A 6,382-nucleotide genomic window follows, 5' to 3' on the forward strand; every position below is an offset into this window, starting at 1 on the left:
ACACATTTAATTTGACTTTCAAAATGAACATCTATAACTAATGTTATCCTCATGCAAATCTAAACAATTAAGGTATCAAGAAGAATATACATGATACAAATTCTCCCCTTCAACACATGCTCACTTTTGCAGATAAACAAGATAACATCAATACAACATAACCTCCCTTTATAATCCATTCTAAATTACTTTCCACTCAAGATTAACCATGCACTCTATCAATCTAAACATAATGGAAGAACCATGCATTAGATAAATGTAGCAAATTCATGTTCTATGGCATCTAAAGTGGGAGCAACATTAGACTTTACTTTATAAAAAAAAATTCACAAAACTAATGAAGTTTATCTCTAAATATCAACACACTAATGATAATTCTCCTTCTACGCAGGAAAAAGACTTCATGACATCAAGCTTTCAATACCCTCCAAAAGAATACCTGTACAAAGAATAAATAGAGAACCATGGAGGCTCATCTCCCAACCTAGGCCTCAAAGAGGCCACCCACCGAGCTCGGAGAAACAAGACATAAACGGTTGCATTCTTCACATTCCCATGCCATGCAAATACACCACAATAAAACTAGATTTAACACAAGACATCACAACACATCCCATCCAAGGTTATGCACAAAGATTCAACAAATGAATCAAGAAATGGGTGAAGGTGGGCTCTCATCATGAGGAGGATTGCTTAGCCTTTATTCACAATTTGCACATCTTTGCAATATCAAAATGCCCTTTCGGGGCAATCAGCATCTTCCCTTCTTCATACCACCTTATACCTCCCAAGATGCAAGTGAGCCAGATAATTTGCATGCCATAAAAACATATTCAACCATCTCCACAGAAGGGAGAACTCCTCAACTCCATGTGTGAGCCCAACTAACCCCTTCACCCCAGGCATCTCTTCCCTCCCAAGTTTGAGTGATGTCTCACACCCAAATTCACAAGACATATAATATGAAACAAAAAATTCAAGAAAGACTCCCACAACACTACCCACATGCAACATACAACAAGATCTATTCACAAATACACCACAAGACACCGCAATCCCATCATGCAATGAAAACACCATTCTAACCTACATGCAAAAATGAAGAGACTTCATGGATCATGTTACCAACCTTCCTCCAAGCAAGGCAATGAATACTTGTAGTAGAGCTCCCTTCTCTTTCTTCAACCTTATTAGTCGCTAAAAGTAGAGAGTTGCCAAGTGAGTTTCAATTTAGACATGCCTCTATTTATAACCCTCTTATTTTCGGATTAATGGAAAATGTCATTTTCATGGGGTCTCCTAGGTCCACTAGAGACCATAGAGGTCATTAATAATGCCCTAACCTATAGTACTAACATGGGTAAGGTTAGTTTTAATCACAATTGGCCTTAGAGTTACTTTATGACCTTCCTAAAGCTAGGCAATTCAAATTTCAAATTTCTTTTCCTACGGTAATAACCTTGTCCCCTTCTAACTAAGGCAATGATCAAGTTTCCCAATGGAGGCATATAACATGGAGCAAGGTGGCCACATGATCCATTAACGAACAACATGTCATTTCCCATAACCAGTACAAGTGTCAAGTAACACACACAAAATGCACTAAAACACTACCCGTAACACATTCAAATCTATGCATGAAGACCTTACCACACACATACATCACACGTTCACGAATTAAGCATGTCACAATGAGGTTTATGAATCTTACAAAGATTCACCTTGGAAAAGTCATTACACATGTGTCTATACCTTGTTTCCCCATTAGGTTTCCATGGTTCAACTTTCCTGCACACTCAACTTAAACATCAGTAATCCAATAAAATAATATAGGATACATACAAACATTGCAATATCATATTCCATTTAACTTTCATCTAAGTGCATATTCAAAACATTACATTACCATTCTCATAAAATATTTAAAACATTGAAATATCAAATATGTGTATCAACAATAATCTTTCTTAATATAAATTCTTTTCAATCAGAGTATTATCACAACTCTTTCTCACATAACAATGAAACTCTAAGTCATCTTTAGTGAATTGTAAAAACAATATAACATGGATATGTGTAGACCGATTAACTAGTAACTTTTGATCAAGTTAAACATAGTGACGCTCCGAGCAATATCCCTTTATCACATTATGAGGGGTTTGTGTGATTTTCTAGGTTTAACTCCACAGACTGTTAGAATATTTCAATAATTATGTCATAATACTTGAGAACCAATTTCAAACATACCCACATGTCTAATCATCATCATAACCTATACTCATAGTTGTTCTTAGTAGGCTGAATGTTATCTTACTCTTCCTAACTACCTAGGAGATCATCTGTAGTGTCTCATGGTCAGGTTCTTGTCTTGAACATTTAAATCTCATTTTCATGTGGTTGTATCTTATCAAACTAATGTTACTGGAGAGAGTATCAAAATCTACATTAGTCTTCTATAGGATCCCTTAAATCATGATTTGTAAGAAAAGAAAAATGTAAATCATAACTCACTTAACTTAATTAACTCCTAACCATTTTTATTTCATCGGGATCTAGAATAGGGTGCTAGTGTGGGCCTTACAAACGTGATCTAACTACTGTTGTAATACCTTCCCCTAGTTTACTTTTCATGTTGTACTATCAAATTCTTTCAGGCCAATTTTGTGGTTATGTTTTATGATTAGTGGTACTTGGTTACCTAATTTGATTGGATGTTATTTCATACTCAGTTGATATATGTGATGAGCTACTTGATATTCGTTTATTTCATGTGTTCATGATTATTCTTTCAATGATGATGCTTATAGTGATTTTAGTTATTTCATGATGATATTTAGATGGATGATTTATATGCAATTTCTATGGATAATTACCACATACTTGCATGTGTATGGTGTACATGTATGTTTTATTTTATGTTTGACATTTCTGATGTGGTTGAAAGAGGGAGTTGTAGTCACCTACTAGTCTGGATCTACACAATGCACCACTCCCTATCATTGCCTATTTGGTTTAGATCTAAATGTATATGTACATGCTTGGCTTTTATGCAGATTGTAGGTAGTAGGCATCGACTTCCCTGAATTGCCAGGATGAGCATGCCCTATCACAATATCTCAATGATAAAGAAGGAAGATAGTCCTTGAGTACAAATCCTAACCCTAAGCCAATTGTCCTAGAAAATAGGACAAGTATATGAGTTATTTACCCTTCCAAATTTGTCAAATGATGAGAATTCGAGTTTTTGACCCTTGAGTTTGATTTAGAACTTTGTCTTTTTAATGGGTTTCCTTATTTAGATTTGTGGGTTTGTTGTGATTTTCAGTTATACTTAAATGAAATTAAGAGAATATTAAATGATTTAATTTAACAAAAAAATTATAAATAAAAATCAAAATTTAACTATATTTAATTAATTAAGAAATTAATTAAGTAGAAGAATTAACTTTAAAAGATTTATTTAAAGTTCTAATGTTAGCGTAATTATATTTATTTAATTTAATAATAATTAATTTAGGAGTTTCATTTTAATAATAAACTCTAAATATTTTTTTTAGTTAAATTAATAAATATACTATTAAAGACATCTTGTGATTTAATAAAAGAGAGACAATAAATTTTATTTTAATTAAAATGCAAAAAGTTTGCAAATGAAATTAAAATTTAAAAAAAAAGGGTTTGCATGATTGTAAAACTGAAACCCTAAAGGGAGAAAGATCTTTATTAAGAAATTATAGCTCATTTCTCCACACATAGGTTTGGAGGAGCAAATTTCGAGAAATAGGATTTTCAAGAAGAGGGGAATTTCTTGCAAGCTCCAAGAATTCATTTGGTTAGCATCAGATTGAGGTAGGATCTTGTTGAGATTTGTACAGTAACTTCTCTAAAAAAATTCTCTGTCTTCTTTGTGTTTTTTATGGATATGTTTTCAAAAATAATTCTGGTTGAACCCTTGTTAAAATTTACTATTCTTCTTTATTGAAAACGTCAGTGAATGAAAAATTAGATTTGAAACCCTTGTTGGAGAAACTCTCATTGAATTTTTTTTAGATCAATTTAGAAAATTGTGAATTTAGGATGGGGTTTGAAAAAGAAGGCTAGATTTAAATTGTTAATCTTGACTGCTAATTTTTTACCCTATCAGATATAAATTAGAATTTTTTATAAAAAATATATAATATTAATTACCATAGTTATATATATATATATATTTGATCGGTAATCAGTCGAAGCCTTTATATTATATTTAAATGTTAAAAAGAAAGTTACGTTGTTCTCTGATCAAATGGGCACTAGTAGGAAAGAATAGAGTAAGAAAACCTCCAGTCTTGCACGGGATTGAGGTCTTATATCATACATATTTTAAAAGGGGCATTCCCTAGTATATTCCTAATTAATGAGATCTTACAATGTCTATTTATTAGATCTAATATTGACAGTAATAAGTTTTCTTGCCATATTCAGCTTGTCTTCCAAATTCAGATTTATGATGCTAATTGAAACTACATATACCTCCTAAGATAGTACTTCTATACTAACGTGCATATCAAAGACAACCTTTCTTTCCACACGGTTTAGTAGTATTAGACGACCAAGAGTAAATGAAGGTATCAAAACAATATTGGATAGAAACCTTTTTTATAACAAATTTAACACTTTTCTCCTTAGCTATATGTAGCTTATTATGAGTTGGTAGAATACCAACTGATTTATCAATTTTTAAGGTTCGTGTATTGTCCCAACTGATGTTTATATGAGCTTATAATGTTTATACTATACTATACTATATTGGGAAGGAATTGGAGCGATCAAAATTTTCCATTAAAAGTTTTCATTGCCTCTTTGATGTTGCTTACTATAGTTGATTGATTTATTTCCTTATATGTTTCTTTCACATTTTGTACTTGTTAATTTAAATCTAATTGTTCCTACATGAATTGCAATGTGTGAAATGTAAACTTGCAAATTGATATTACCAGTTACTAAAGCTAATACCAAGATTCTACCATTATGAATACCTTTAGAGGAAAACATATATGCAGAGCCTAAATGTATCATACAAATGTTGACAAAACTAAAAAACAAATTCATCAAGAATTATAGTTTTATTTTGAAATGACATGAACAGAGGTTACATTAATACTGAGAGCCTAGGGCAAGCAAATCCTATCAGTGTTAGATAACAATAGAACCAAGGGGAAAGGAAGGGGCCAATATAGAATCCAGGACCCAAACAACAAAGAAGGCAGATACTAAGAGACATAATCGGATACCGTCTAAAATATAGATAGGCCAAAAGGCAAGAAAGGAGTAACAAGAAGAGAAAAACCTCCAACTAGCATCCTAGGTGATCAAAATTCGACATCCAAAAAAAACCATCAAGCAAGATATGCCAACAAACTTAACCTTCCTTTTTCCAATACACCATGATGATATTTGCTATGTCCTTAGGGTTCTTAGTTTGGAAGTTCGGTGGAAATTTGAAGGCACTTTTCTACCTGCTGGACTTTTCCATATCTAGGATACAAAAATCCAAAGCTTCTAGCTTATTGAGCTCCACTCCCGATCGACTATAGGAATTAAAGATGCTGAGATAGTTCTTGAGCCAGGCCTTGCTATGGTCTTCTATGATCCCTCTCCACCTAAGAAGAAAATAGATACTGGCTTCCATTTTTTACCGCTCTTGAAAAATTAAGTCATTATCTCAGATTACCAAAGATGATCGTCTAGGGACGATGGCCAGCTCAAAGCTCCTAGGAAGATGCACAATGTAAAGCTTTGGTAGATGGATTCTAAGCTTCTCATTATACTCTTAACAACTTCAAGACCTACACACCAAGTTGGACTGAATACATTGTAGCAAAGCCTGATAATCACCCACTTCTCCACTTTGGCTCTGGCTAGATTATCTATAAATGAACCTACAATGTCGCTATTGGTTCTCCAAGAGAAGTCATAATTGAACACACCTTCTCTTAAGACACGGTTAACAACAATCCTAGACATGTCATCCACATGATTTAAAAGATGGTTCCATCTTTCTAGTTTAACATTACCTCTAAATGCCATGGTGTGAACCTCTGAGGAGTGAAATAAAATAACATTGGTTTCCATTCTAAGACTATAGCTAAATCAAGCTCAATAGAGTTGGGGCAAAATAAGTAGCAAATAGCATGATGAAGTTAAATAGAAAACTAACGATCTCAGAGGAAGGATCCAGAAGAGCCTAGATTACTTGACATCATCTGCTGATGCCAGCTAATGGAAACCGTATAATGCTGATATAAGATGATACCTCATGTCAATCACTGATGAAAAGTTTAGGGGATTAATAAAGAGATTACATATGTAGGAAGTTATAAAACAAAATTGCAAAAAAGTA

Source organism: Cupressus sempervirens, chromosome 7 (genome assembly GCF_028749045.1).
Source record: "Cupressus sempervirens isolate cs-2001-9-10 chromosome 7, ASM2874904v1, whole genome shotgun sequence".
Taxonomy (NCBI): Eukaryota; Viridiplantae; Streptophyta; class Pinopsida; order Cupressales; family Cupressaceae; genus Cupressus; species Cupressus sempervirens.